Source organism: Lissotriton vulgaris, chromosome 10, assembly GCF_964263255.1.
Source record: "Lissotriton vulgaris chromosome 10, aLisVul1.2, whole genome shotgun sequence".
NCBI classification, from domain to species: Eukaryota; Metazoa; Chordata; class Amphibia; order Caudata; family Salamandridae; genus Lissotriton; species Lissotriton vulgaris.
The window spans coordinates 452199932-452214940 of NC_141698.1; the positions used below are offsets into that span (position 1 = coordinate 452199932).

The following is a 15009-nucleotide window of genomic DNA, read 5'->3' on the forward strand; positions in this document are numbered from 1 at the left end:
ACTTTAAAACCCTGTAAGCCTCAACGCAGCGCACAAAGCCTAGATTCTTACATAGTTGGATTAACCAACGCTTGTGCGACAGCCAATAGGCAGGACAGAGGAGCAGGACGTGTAATTCAGACTCCTCCTTATATTTACATGCAGGGCATTCAACTGTTTGATCTCTTACCCATTTGCTAGTATGTGCTGCTAGTGGAAGGGTCGCCAATCTCAGTTGCACATACAATTTCCTAGCCAATGGGGGTTGAATGAAGTCTGAAAAAGTTTCCTTGCTGTATACGTCTTTTACTAGTAGAAATTCTCCTGTTAGACTACCTGATGAGGCACTTTCTCGGATGGCCGTTAACTTAGCTATTCTATACAAATTGACTAGGTCCAACCTAGAGATCTTGGCACATGCTATCTCAGGTGTTCTCCAGCGGTCCAGCTTGCCCAGCTGAAAGGCAAGATCCCTTATATGACACAGCCAGTGGATTTTCTTTGAGGTACAAATGGATAAGAGCTCGGTTAGCTCGGCCCTGTAAACAGACAGCTCTGGGGTCACCCACATCCTCCGCCAAAAAATTAAAGGTCTCAGGGTTATTTCTTCATCTAAGGGCCTCATTTCCAAGGGGTGTAGGGGGGGGGGGGTGCTGCGGGGTAGGCCTAAGAGCTGCTGCATGAATTTATTCTCCACCTTTATCAAATTAGTGGTGAGGCAGTGCCTCCATAGCTCCACCCCGTATAGTGTGGCACCCCTCGCTTGGGCTTTATAAATTTCCACCACAGGGGCGGCTGGTTTAAAAACTGAGGTTCTATACAATTTCATTTTGGCGTCCACTGACCGTGTTAACCTGAGCCTTGCTTTATCCAACTGTGGAACCCATTCACAGTTCTCTGACAGGGTAACTCCCAAATAATCAAATATCTGGACTCTTTCCAAGGGGGTGCCTTGCAAAGAAGGGTTCGGTCGGGTCATGTGAGGAGGGTTGAAGACCATATATTTAGTTTTTGCTAAATTGATCCACAGCCCTCGTAACTTGCAGAAATTTGCGAAACCATCTAAAATGCGCTGGATGCTCATAGGCGATTTTGAAAGTAGCAGGGTATCTGCAAATATCAGCGCAGGGACCTACCCAGAGGCTAACTTGGGGGCATCGTTGTCCTCGTTTTTTTTTTAAGATGGTCGATAAGACAATTAATAAAAAGGCAAAATTAAGTAGTGGCTAAAACACATCCCTGCTGTACCCCCTTTTGGACAGGAAAGCAGTAAGTAAGTTCCCCCTGCTTTCCACAGCGTACTTGTGCGAAATTCTCCAAGTGGAGCCTCTCTATGACATTTAGAAGGTATGGAGGGATCCCAAGGTCGCTCGACACCTTCCAAAGTTTTTCCCTGGGTACGAGGTCAAAGGCAGACTTCAGATCAACAAATATTAAATAGAGGCTGCCACCCTCTATAGTCACCGTTTTTCAGTAGAGTAGTTGTAGTCTAAATATCTGGTCTACGATTGCCATGTTTGCTCTGAAGCCGGCCTGGTAAGGAATTAGTATTTACTCTTCTTCCAGCCAGCCCTGAAGGCGGTCCAGAAGCAGCCGACCAAAGAGTTTATGGGCAATATCAATTAAACTGATCGGCCGATAGTTGGAGGGTGAGAGGGGACCGCCTTTTTTGAATATGAGTACAATCTCAGCCCTGCGCCAAGTATCGGGGGGATTCATGCCCTTCAGTACCGCGTTAAATAAGGCACACAGGTATGGAACCCATATTGTGGGTTCTTCACGAAAAAGATCCCCCGGTAGTTTGTCTAGACCTGGGGCTTTGTTTCGGTGGAGCATGTTGATAGCGTTTCTCACTTCGATCATGGTGATCTCTGTGTCCCCCTCCAAGTGGAACTCCAGTGCTGTGCTACTGCTGGGTAGGTTGGCAGGACCAGTATCCCTGAGCGAATACAATGACTCAAAACAAGTCTCCCAGGCTTCGGGGGCTATGTTTGGCTCGATTGCCGGTCTCCCTTTCCCTATCACCCGAGCTCACTATTGCCCTAAAGGTTTTCAGGTCATTGTCATTCCTTCAATCCTGAGCATTTCCCACCTCTCAAGTTCCCAGTTTTCCCCCCTGATGGGTGAACCATTTGTACCTAACGCTAGCAAGTTTGATTTGCGGCCTGTCATTGGCCTTGACCGCATCCAATAGACCCTGCTTGGCCTTACAACACTTGGCGTTAAACCAGGGCATTTATTGTGGCTGTTTTCGCTAGCACCCACCACAGGGGAAAAAAACATCCGCCAGCTTCAAGCAGAGCTCTGAGTGTGTTTTCCCTACCTTGTCTAGATCCATGGTGGGGCCCTCCACTTGGGCTGCCTCCCACATTTTGGCTATGGATGGAGTTGCCAACTGGTAGACTTTAGCCACTGTTGGATGTGACCCAATCTAACATTTCTTCTATTGTTTGTCACTATTAGTGCACTATGGAGATTAGGGAGCATAGGGGATGATTTGTAGATGCCAAGATCCCATGATTTTAGGATCAAAATCAGGGCGTTATGGTCGCTATCCTGCCTTTGTGTGATGTGAAAGTCAAGAATGTTATCCCCAAGTCTTGCTTTCACCAAAATATAATCCATAAAGGAAGCTTGTCCTACTCTATTGAATGTGGTCTGCCCTGGCTGGTCGGATTTAGTCTGGCTATTAAATGCCCTTAGCGAGAAAGTTAGGGTAAGTGAATTTAGCTGGATAGCCAGTGGGGACCAAACTTTGATAGGAGTAGTGAGGGGACTGGGAATAGACCAGTAAATATCTTCTTCCGTTGGGGCCGAGTGTGAAGGATCAGTAAGGGGTTCAAAGTTGCAGTTAAAATCCCCCCCTACAATCAGCTGTGTCTCTGGATCCAAAGTGGGAATAAACTGTCCCAGATGGGCAATGGTGGCAGATTCTTGGCTAATGTTAACAGGGCGAGAATACACGTCGATTAGGGCAATGTTCGTCTTTGTTGGGAAGGAGAACAGGACGCACTGGATGTCGTTTTTGGGTGTGGTTATCTGCACCGCCCTACAGCCAAGGTGGGAGCCTACCCAGATGGATAAGTCACCAGAGGGACTCCCCTCCCCGTGGTAGCTGAGATGTTATAGGTGGCAAACCCCACCCTTTAAAGATCTTCCCTGGCCCAGGTCTCTTGGAAAATACAGATGTCGTGTTTGTTGACAAAATCAACCAATTCAGGGCAGGGCAATTTATTTTCAAGGCCTGCCACTTTCCATGAGAGTATCCTCATCCCGCTCTCCCCATTCATGACCCCTATGGCTGTAGCGCCTTGTGTTGGAAAGGCACCAGGGTCGACCACACAACACACATCTTGTTTCCTCCTCTCTGCACCTTCTCTGCTTATGTCTCCCAAAAGGGCAAGGGATTGCACAGCAAGGACCTCACGTGGTGTGGTTTGGTTTTATCGCCTTTCTGGATAGTCAGGTGGGAGTGGCATAGACCAACAACCTCAGGGGTTCGTTTCGAGCCACACCTTGCTGCTCCCTTGGGGTCGTGTCTTGCAATTTGTGAGTGCCCAACCCCGGATGGTCCCTCTCCCAGTTCAATTCACCTCCTCCAAAGCATCATATCTGTTGTTCACCGGGATGTTGAATGGGGGAAGCCTATTGTGGGGAGCCCAACTACCCTCGTGTGGGGGCCCTGGGCGAACGACTGGAATTAAGGGGGGAACACAGCTTCTGGGAAATGGCCATTGTTGTGCATAAAAGAAATTCAGGGGATGCAGACTCATGACTGTTGTAGCACTATGGCAGTTAATGGGGGATTTAAATAAATTGGTCACCGTATGGGGATTTTTACAATTTATAACTACACACTCACCTCATTGCTTTTTCTGCAGTTTCCCACCCACCCTACTCTTCAAACCATTATATTCTCTCCTGCCCTGGCATAGTCGAAGTGCTTGTGTCTTGAAAGCCAGAACAGGCATTTATTTCTCAGCCCCAGGTGAGTTTCCTTGGTGTTGGGTTTGATGGGCGGGACGGCTGTCAGAATGGCTACATACGGGGAGCAAGCAGGCGGGAGGTTTATGTCTGGAAGGTTTGGGCTTGGGCGAACGTTCTTCCCCTCGCTATCACACTGTGCTGGTTGTCTGCTCTCTTTTCTGTTAGTGGCTCGAGCTAAGTGCATCTCAGTGACTTGGTCGAGGTGACCTGTTGTTAACTCTATTTTCTAGGCCAATGCTCCTATCCCTCTGAGGCCTATGAACACTTTGGTTCCCTATCTCATACCTAGTCGCGGGGCCCTTGTGTGCTTGCCCCTCCAACCCAAACGTGGGGCTAAAACCCATGCTCTCCGACTGGCAACATGCATCGATCCCTCTTTTAGGCTTGGAGGTGCGATCGTTAGGTGGGTAGGTTAATCTGGCCTCCCCTGTCGCCAGACTAACAAGGGGTGCCAGTTCTTCTTTGATGATAGCCCTCAGATTATTCTGCAAATCTACCATTAAGTTTAGTGCCCACGATGGATATGTCTTGTCTGTGCTAGCTGGTAGCAGCCTACCCGCACTGAGTTCTCCCTCATCACCCCCCTCTATACGAGCAGTGTTGCCCTCACAAGGTTTCTTTTTTTTAGGTCCAGCCACGGATGTTAATTTGCGCTTTCCATTCTTGGGGATTCTCGTAGTGTTTCTACTCTTACACAGTGCTTTTTTGTGGGTTTCTACCTCGGAAGGTGGAGGAGGGTGAACTTCTGGCTGGATTTGGAGTGAGTTTGGCTGCGTAATCAGATAAACAAATCGGGGGTGAGTGATAACCGCCTTTGTTAACTCGATCTCAGAATCCACCACCCCTATAGCCCTCTGAAACATTTTGTCTATTGATGTTGGGGGGAGTGGGGGAGTACTTGCCGTTTTGGCTCGAGCTAGGCCTGCCCTCCTCCCCATTTTGTTGCCTAGTGTCAGTTTAGTTCCCTATCTTACTGCGCTCTAAGTTACAGTGACACTCAACTATCGCCTTGCAGCTCTATGCCTCTATTAGCTGAGAGGGCAACCAGAAATTATACGCTAGGACAAGGTACTAGCCCCCTCGTAAACACCCCCACTATAGCACAACCAGCCCGTTTTGCAAACGGTAACAGTCACTACAGTCTACAGATCCTTAGTGCTCCTCGAATCACCGGCGGAGGCAGTCAGTGGCAATGGTGACCCAGAGGAGTGAGCTGGGTGCAGTAGTAGTGAAGGGAAGCAGTTAAGATGATAAAAGTCTTGCCAACTGATGTTTCTGGAATGTTGGTCAGTGTTAGACGGACCGGGAGGGTCGGCCGAGATTACGGGGAGAGGTCTCCAGGGAGAGCCGTCTCCAACGACTGTACAGATAAGTAACTTCCCCCCCACAGACGGACACCACACAAGATTGAAGGTTAACGAGACTTTATATGCACTTCTTAGGTTACGTTGATAAAATACAAGGAGGTCTGGACTCAGGGGTCCCCTCGGTTCTGATCTCTGGTTGAGGAAAAGGGTAGCGGGACAGTCTTAGTTACCAATGAGTTCAATAGCTCTCAATCCTCGAGCTCGGCGTGGTTGCTGATCGGGCCGTGGAGGAGCCAAGCAGGTCCCGAGATGGATGAAGGGTGGTCGACGGGCCGTGGAGAAGCCAAGCAGGTCCCGAGATGGATGAAGGATGGTCGACGGGCCGTGGAGAAGCCAAGCAGGTCCCGATGCAGATGACAGTTACAACGGTCCGCGGCCTCGCCAGCAGATCCGGACGACGGTGAAGGATGAAGGTTACGACGGCTGTGGCAGCGCCAACAGGCAGGACGATGGTGCACAGGACAGAGCTACGGCAGCGCCAGTAGTCCGTCCAGGATGAGTTCCTCTTTACGTCTCTCGACTCCAAGATACAACTGCCTTCCTGTTCTGGAGCTGCCCCAGTTATAGGGCTGGCGTGCTTTGATGTCCGGACCCTCGCACTTGGAGGTCGGGAGGTCCGGGATGAGGGAGTCCAGACACCCAGCAGGGGGGTGGAGCCAGCGCCCGGGGAGGCGATGGGCGAGCGGCACTGGCCGGGGGAGAACCATCGACACCTCTTTCTCCCATTGACTGGCCAAGTAGCTCGCTCACCTCCTGGGTGGAGGGTGGTGCCGGAATGTCTGAGGCCGGGCTAGGCCCAGGGTTGAGGTCGATCGGGGGCCAGGCGGCCTCGTGGCGAAGTGTCCAAGATGGCGGCCCGGGCTGGGCGCGTGGGTCGGCCGTGGATCGGACCCACGAGGTTATCATGCTCGGGGGCAGGTGTCCCTGAGGGGACGTAGGACGTGCAATGGTGGTGTGTGGTGCTTGTATGACTGGCTCGGGCTTGGTCGAGCCGGGGGAGAGCGGCCCGTCACGTGGCCTGTCCAACATGCGTCCCCCCCAGCTGAAGGCGGGGAGAGTTACCCATCCTCTTGGGGACTCTCTTCGTCGAGGCGGAAAAACCGGGACAGGCCATCCGCGTTGGCGTGGTCAGACCCAGGCCGGTGTTCAACGGTAAAGTCCATACCTTGCAAGGAGATGGACCAGCGTAGCAGTTTTGGGTTTTCCCCCCGCATATGCATCAACCACTGCAGGGGTCGGTGGTCAGTCTGCACCCGGAAGTGGGTGCCAAAAAGGTAGGGTCGGAGCTTCTTGAGGGCCCATACCACAGCGAAGGCTTCCCTCTCTATGGTGCTCCAGCGTTGCTCCCGTGGTAGGAGTCTCCGGCTGATGAAGGCCACCGGTTGATCAAGGCCTTCGGTGTTCACCTGGGACAGGACCGCCCCAATGCCCTGGTCGGAGGCGTCCGTCTGGACGACGAACTCCCGGCTGTAGTCTGGGGCCTGGAGTACAGGAGCGGAACACATGGCGGCCTTTAGCTGTTCGAAGGCCGCTTGACACTCTGGGGTCCAGTTCACCTTCTTGGGCTGATTTTTCGACGTGAGTTCGGTGAGAGGCCCCACGATGGTACCATAGTCTTTCACGAACCTTCGGTAGTAGCCCGTGAGGCCCAGGAAGGCTCGCACCTCAGTTTGAGTGTTAGGGGGTTGCCAGTTCTGGATGGCGGCAATTTTCAGTTGAAGAGGGGCCACTAGACCGCTTCCCACTTGGTGTCCGAGGTAGGTCACTGACCCTTGTCCAATTTGACATTTGCTGGCCTTGATCGTGAGGCCAGCTCGCTGAAGGGCTTGCAACACTGCTTGGAGGTGGTGGAGGTGCTCGGTCCAGTGGTGGCTGTACACAGCGATGTCATCCAGGTAGGCGGCGCTGAACTCTTCGAGCCCCGCCAGGACCTGATTGACGAGCCGTTGGAAAGTCGCTGGGGCATTTTTCATGCCGAAGGGCATGACCGTGAAGTGATAGTGGCCATCGGGGGTGGAGAAGGCAGAACGTTCTTGTGCTCGGGGTGTGAGGCCGATCTGCCAATAGCCTGCCGTTAGATCGAAGATGCTGAGGTAGCGGGCAGCGCCCATTCGGTCGACCAGTTCATCTGCCCGGGGGATGGGGTGTGCGTCCGTTCTGGTGACTTCATTCAGGCCCCGGTAGTCGACACAGAACCGGAGTTCGGGTGTGGTTCCGGGGGCGGCTGCTTTGGGGACCAGTACGACCGGGCTGGCCCATGGACTGTCGGAGGGCTCGATGACCCCGAGCGTGAGCATCTTAGTTACTTCCGCCTGGATGCAGGCCCGTACCCGATCAGGTACGCGGTAGGCCCGGTGGCGGATAGGAGGGCTGTCTCCGGTGTCCACATCGTGCACACACCAAGAAGTGACACCTGGGGTGAGGGAGAACAGGCTGGCAAATCGTGATAGGAGGGCTTGGCACTCTTGGCGTTGTTCCTGGGTGAGGGTCTCCGAGAGTCGGACCCCATCCACGGAGCCGTCTTGCTCCTGGGTCCGCAAGAGGTCAGGGAGAGGCTCGGAGTCGTCCTCAACCCCGTTGTCTGTGGCCATCAAGAGGCTGAGTTCTGTTCGTGCAAAGTGGGGTTTCAGTCTGTTGGTGTGGAGGACTCGGAGCGGATTCCGGGCAGACTCCATATCGATCAGATAGGTGGCGGGTCCCTTGCGCTCGATTACCTTGAAGGGTCCCGTCCATTTGTCTTGGAGAGCGCACGGTTCTGTGGGGGACATTACCCAGACCTGTTGCCCCGGCTCGAATTCAATAGATGAGGCGTTCTGGTCATACCATCTCTTCATGTCCTCTTGACTGGCCTCTAGGTTGGCTTTCGCTAGGTCTCTGAACCGCTGGGACTGGTTGCGGAGGGTGAGGAGGTACCGGAAGACATCTGGAGGACTCTTGGCCGGAGGCAACTCCCAGCCTTCTTTGATCAGGCTGAGTGGCCCCCGTACTGGGTGCCCATAGAGCAGCTCGAATGGGCTGAAGCCTAGGGACTTCTGTGGGACCTCCCGGTAGGCGAAGAGGAGGCACGGCAGCAGCACGTCCCACTGGCGACGGAGGGGTTCTTCCAATCCCCCGATCATCCCTTTTAGTGTGCGATTGAACCGCTCAACAAGTCCGTTTCCTTGGGGGTGATAGGGGGTCGTGAAGCGGTAGGTGACCCCACACTGTTGCCAGAGGGACTTCATGTATTTGGAAATAAAGTTCGTGCCTCTGTCACTGACGACTTCTCGGGGGAACCCCACACGGGAGAAGATCCCCATCAGGGCCCTGCCGACCACTGGGGCTGTGACGGTCCGGAGAGGAATAGCCTCAGGGTAGCGGGTGGCGTGGTCCACTAGTACTAGGATGAAGCGATGGCCTTGTCTTGTACGTGGGTCTAGGGGTCCCACAATGTCTATTCCGACCCTCTCAAATGGGGTCGTGACTACGGGAAAGGGTTGCAGGGGGGCCTTTAATTTGCGGCCGCTCTTCCCACTGGCTTGGCACGTGGGGCAAGATCGGCAATGCTGGTGCACATCGTTTCTCATTTTTGGCCAGAAGAAGTGGGTCACTAGGCGGCTGTAGGTTTTATCTTGTCCCAGGTGCCCTGCCAGGGGGACATCGTGGGCCAGATTTAGCAGGAAGTCTCTAAAGCGGAGTGGCACCACTAGTACTCGGTTGGCCCCCAGCTCGGCGATTCGTTGCTCGCTGTACAGTAGGTCATTGTCCCAGTAGACCCAATGAGTTCCGGAGGTATCCCCTGCGCTTTGGGCGAGCGCTTGTTGTCGGAGTCCCTCAAGGGAGGGACAGGTCTTCTGCTCCTGACGAAATTGTTCTTGTGTGGGCCCCCCTTCTTGAGCCCACTGGTCGAGATTAGCAAGGTCGGAAGGTTGAGCAGGTTCGAGGGGGATGCCCTGGTCGGGGGTCTCGGCGGGGGCGACCGGAGGCGGAGGCGCCGGCCATTCTGGTTCTTCCGGGTGATGGTTGGCACGGGCGGCCATAGACCGGGTGGTGACGCACGCCCAGTCTGGGACGCCCAACATCCCCAAGTGTTCTTTTCGCTCCACGGCTGCCCACGGGGAGCTTTCCAGGTCATTTCCGAGGAGGCAGTCCACGGGGGCGTCGTCTCGGACCGTTACTTTCAACATGCCGGAGACCCCTCCCCACTCAAAGGGGACGCAGGCCATCCGACACAGACTCTCCGAGTTGTCGGCTGATCGTACGGGGCAGAGAATGTTCGGTAGATATTGCTCTGGGGTCACCAGATGACAGCGGACGGCTGTCACACTGGCCCCGGTGTCTCGAAGGGCTTCGGCCCGTTGTCCATTGATGCTCACCCATTGGCCGTACTTTTGGGTGTTAGCGGGTAGGGGGACCCGCGGGACCATGTCTCTTCCTCCTAAGCACGCGAGAGTCATGGCGGCTGGCTCCCACCCTTGATACTCTTGCTCGTCTGTTTCTTGTTCCTCGGAGATCTGTTCTTCCCCTAGTGCCGCGGCGGCCACCTGGCGGGGTCTTGGGCTCTGATACTGCGGGCAGCTTGGGTCATTTGCATAGTGGCCGACTCGTTGGCATCGGTGACATGTAACATTGGCTCTGTATCCCGGTCGCGCCGGGGTGCTGCCCCGGTTGGCCGGGGGGGTGGTGCTGGTAGTGGGGGCGGCCGGAGTGTTGTCTCTTCCTCGTCCTTGGCCCCCTCCTCCTCCTCTGGATCGGTGGTGACCATTGTTGTTCCTGTTCTGCTCGTAGGACCCATTCCGGCCCACTCGGGTGATCTCCCACCGGTCAGCTTCGGCTGCGAGCTGCCGGGGATCGGTTAACTTGCTGTCGAGGAGGTGTTGGCGTAGTTCAATGAAGCAGTTGTTGGACAGATGCTCCCATACCATCAGATTGAACAACTGCTCGTAGGTCGTGACGTTGTTCCCTCTGATCCAGCCTTCGAAGGCTCGGCTAAAGTACGTTACATAGTCCACCCAAGTTGTACCTGGAATGCGTGTGCAGTCTCGGAACCTCTGACGGTACATCTCGGGCGTGAGGCCATAGCGAGTGAGGAGGGCCGCTTTCATATGGTCGTAGGAGGTCATCTGGTGGTCTGGGAGCTGTAACAGAGTATCGCGGCCCTCATTGAGGAATTTGCCCCATAGGCCGGCTCCCCAGTCGGCTCTATCGATCCGGTGCGCAGTCATCGCGATTTCATATGCTTTAAACCATTGCTGGATGTCGTCTTCTCGAAAATATTCTCGGACCACATCCTTGGGGATGTGCACTTTTTTGTCCGTGGTCCCGGGGGTGGACGGTCTGTCGGGCACCCCTAATTCTTTATTCTGTTTGCGCAGGTTGATCTCGGCTAGGTTCCGCTCGTGCTCGTACGTTAGTCTTTTTTCCTCGAGCTCCCTTTGCCTCTGTTTCTCCTCTCTTTCTTCTCGGAGGCGAAGGTGCTCTAAGTTTATTTTTTGCTCGGCCAACTTGAGTTCTATGTCCATCTTGAGTCGGGCCATTTCAAGTTCGTGTAGTCGGGCTTTTTCTCTTTCTTGGATCTCGTCTTGCGAGAGACCCGTTCTTTGCTCTTCAGGGGCCGTGTTGGTCTTTTTCGCGGTGCTTTGCTCCGGGGCTTCGACATCCCCGGTCTCTGCCCAAGATTCTAGGGCATGCTTAAAATCGTCCTTGGTACTTAGTCCGGTGGTAGCGATACCTAGTTCGATGCAGAACTGCTTTAGTTCACGATGGCTGTATTCCTCTAGCTTTTCCATTTGGAACTTCTCAGTTGATCCGCTCTCTTTAGTCGACATTGTTGTTCGTTGTGGGGTGAGCTACTCTCTGTACGTTATGCGGTGATTCGGATCGCGCCGCTGGCCACCAATGTTAGACGGACCGGGAGGGTCGGCCGAGATTACGGGGAGAGGTCTCCAGGGAGAGCCGTCTCCAACGACTGTACAGATAAGTAACTTCCCCCCCACAGACGGACACCACACAAGATTGAAGGTTAACGAGACTTTATATGCACTTCTTAGGTTACGTTGATAAAATACAAGGAGGTCTGGACTCAGGGGTCCCCTCGGTTCTGATCTCTGGTTGAGGAAAAGGGTAGCGGGACAGTCTTAGTTACCAATGAGTTCAATAGCTCTCAATCCTCGAGCTCGGCGTGGTTGCTGATCGGGCCGTGGAGGAGCCAAGCAGGTCCCGAGATGGATGAAGGGTGGTCGACGGGCCGTGGAGAAGCCAAGCAGGTCCCGAGATGGATGAAGGATGGTCGACGGGCCGTGGAGAAGCCAAGCAGGTCCCGATGCAGATGACAGTTACAACGGTCCGCGGCCTCGCCAGCAGATCCGGACGACGGTGAAGGATGAAGGTTACGACGGCTGTGGCAGCGCCAACAGGCAGGACGATGGTGCACAGGACAGAGCTACGGCAGCGCCAGTAGTCCGTCCAGGATGAGTTCCTCTTTACGTCTCTCGACTCCAAGATACAACTGCCTTCCTGTTCTGGAGCTGCCCCAGTTATAGGGCTGGCGTGCTTTGATGTCCGGACCCTCGCACTTGGAGGTCGGGAGGTCCGGGATGAGGGAGTCCAGACACCCAGCAGGGGGGTGGAGCCAGCGCCCGGGGAGGCGATGGGCGAGCGGCACTGGCCGGGGGAGAACCATCGACACCTCTTTCTCCCATTGACTGGCCAAGTAGCTCGCTCACCTCCTGGGTGGAGGGTGGTGCCGGAATGTCTGAGGCCGGGCTAGGCCCAGGGTTGAGGTCGATCGGGGGCCAGGCGGCCTCGTGGCGAAGTGTCCAAGATGGCGGCCCGGGCTGGGCGCGTGGGTCGGCCGTGGATCGGACCCACGAGGTTATCATGCTCGGGGGCAGGTGTCCCTGAGGGGACGTAGGACGTGCAATGGTGGTGTGTGGTGCTTGTATGACTGGCTCGGGCTTGGTCGAGCCGGGGGAGAGCGGCCCGTCACGTGGCCTGTCCAACAGTCAGAACAACCAAAGGGGGTGGCCCTGCCCTGCCTCTTCCTGGCGATGACGGGCCCGCCCTTGGCCCGGGCGCGGCCTGGGCACACCTGCGCGCGTCCCGCTCTGTGGGAGGTGGCCGAGTCTTTTGTCCTGCCCCAAGGCGCGAGTGCAGCATCAGTGGCGCAGGGGCTGCTGGGGCATGAAGTTCTGCCATTGCCCTCATGGCGCGATTTGCAGCGTGCTGGCCGTTTCCCTCACGGCGCGATCTAGAGTATGCTGGCCGTTTCCCTCACAGCGTGTGCTGATGCTGGAAAGCCGTTTCCCTCACGGCAGGAAGGTAAGGCCAATATAGTCCTGGAGCATCCCGCGCTGCGGGAGGTGGCCAAGCCTTTTGTCCTGCCCCCGGGCACGAGTGCAGTTTCACTGGTGCAGGGGCTGCTGGGGGAGGGAGTTCTGCCGTTGCCCTCACGGCGCGATTTGCAGTATGCTGGCCATTTCCCTCACAGCGCAATCTGGAGTATGCTGGCCGTTTTCCTCATGGCGTGTGTCAATGCTGGAAAGCCATTCCCCTCACGGCAGGAAGGTAAGGCCGATATAGCCCTAGAGCGTCCCGCGCTGCGGGAGGTGGCCAAACCTTTTGTCCTGCCCCCAGGCGCGAGTGCAGCGTCACTGGCGCAGGGGTTGCTGTGGGATGGAGTTCTGCCGTTGCCCACACCGCGCGATCTGCAGCGTGCTGGCCGTTTCCCTCACGGCACGATCTGGAGTATGCTGGCTGTTTCCCTCACGGTGTGTGCTGATGCTGGAAAGCCGTTTCCCTCACGGCAGGAATGTAAGGCCGATATAGCCCTGGAGCGTCCCCAGGGCTATATCGGCCCTGTGGGATAATAATAAAATCTGTGTCCTTAATAGAATTGAAGTTTCTTGTTCATGAATGGTATACAATTTTCAATTCTGTATCCGGACTATAGGCTTTAGATGATAGACTATGCAAGATTAAAGCATATCAATCAATTAAACTTTTATTTGATTTTGTAAAAAATCATAAAAGAGTGGGAAAACCACTGTTGTACATAATAATTTGGAAAGACGTTTATAATAGCTAAAGATAAAAATACAACACGGTCCTATCCTCAGAGAGTCATCAGCTAATTAGACTAAGGAACTATCTTAAAAAGTATAATCAGTGCAATTGAAAAATGTGCGAACAATTCAGTAGAAAATATTTAAAAATGTAGACTGCAATCGGCAAGTGTGCAAACAGTTCAACTCAAGGATACTCATGTTAGATCGTTTTTTTGGCCAGTTCTTTTGCCGGAATTTTCCAGAATTTTATAGCTCTGCAGGACAATTGGATCGACAAGCCTCCAAGACATTTTATGACCGCTGCTCTACATGTCCTTATTTGTTCTCTGCTTAATGACTCACGAAGGACAATTTTTCGAATTTCCAGTAATGAAGTGCAAGTGCATAGGAGATATCTATCACCCTGACAGCAGAGGCAGCATTCTTTTGTTGGCCAGGTATGCTTCCATTTCGGGGTCAGATCCTTCATCGGGAATGACCCCAGCCGCAGCATTGTCAAATAATGCTTTTTTTTCATATGAGAGGTGTTCAGATAAGTACGGTTGAGGTTTCAGTGTCTGGTAAGATTGTGCTCACTCTGCCACTGGATTCAAATTAGCCTGGCTGATGAGGGTTATAGACCTGAAACCTGTCCCAGGATGCTTGTTTCCGGTCCAGGGAAGACATGGCCTGGCAGTTCGAGCTGGACTGTTCCCATGAGGCACAGGGTCAACTGATTTGCATATGGCCATGTCTGAACTGGGGTGGTGGAGTGAGCTAAAGAATGATGGTGGATTAAACCCAGATCAGTTGACTGGGGGTGAGTGGTTGATTTGCTCAAATGCTCCGTCCATCATCCTCTTTGGTATCGCCAAGATTTTATCACTGCCCATGCATGATGTTTCTTTGAAAAGACTGTTTTATCCATTAATAACAAGATCCGTTTGATTGCATTATTGACAACAGTTTTAAATCCGGAGTATGTGGTAATAGTGAGCCAGGCCTCCTCTAGCTGTAATGCAGAGAGAGATTCTTTTAATACTGTTAAATAGAATTGTTTAGCAGGGATGTGGAATTCCTATAGCCCGACTCCCGGGACATATTGTTTGGGGTCAAGGGCAACAAGTTTTCACGTGTATTTTGGCCTTGGGACAAGTAGGCCCAACCCCGCCAGTTTACAGTATCACTTTATGGATCAGGATAGGGCAATGCCTGCAGTTAAGGTAATATTTGTGTCCATGTGTTAAATGCTGTTCAAGGTTGTATTTATGGTTCAGTAATGCAAAGCCTTTATTATAAGGGTGAGCACTAAAAGTAAACGCTGTAAGCTCGACCTGCACTACTGGCGGTGGTTTCAGTATAAATGTGTATACACGTTTTCAAAGTTTAGTAATATGTATAATGCTCCCAGAATGCTCTCTGATTATATGCAAATATTTGCCGAAGCTTCAAAGCAAGAGTGATGATTCTTTGCTTTCAAAATAAAATGTTTAAAAAAAAAATAAGCACTGGGGGGGCGTGGCCAAGATGGCGGCGGAGTAGGACGCCTTTTCGTGCCGCTCCGGCGCTGATCCGACAAAGCTTCTAATAGCACGAATCTGAGGGAGCGCACCCGCCTCAAAAGTGGTGGGGAAGTCCGCCTGACGGAGCGG

General features: G+C 53.5%; 1 protein-coding gene across 3 annotated transcripts in view; it reads left to right on the forward strand.

The window, feature by feature from the left end:
* The window catches only part of LOC147685394 (uncharacterized), a 374955-nt gene that overhangs the window by 4489 nt on the left and 355457 nt on the right, over positions 1-15009 (forward strand). Inside the window, exon 1 of one of the 3 annotated variants that reach the window (XM_086941310.1) lies at positions 3948-3967. The exons of the other annotated variants lie outside the window; for them this stretch is intronic. The gene's annotated coding sequence lies outside the window, so the exon portion shown is untranslated. Of the gene's footprint in view, positions 1-3947; positions 3968-15009 lie in introns of those variants that run through there. 3 annotated transcript variants of the gene reach the window in all.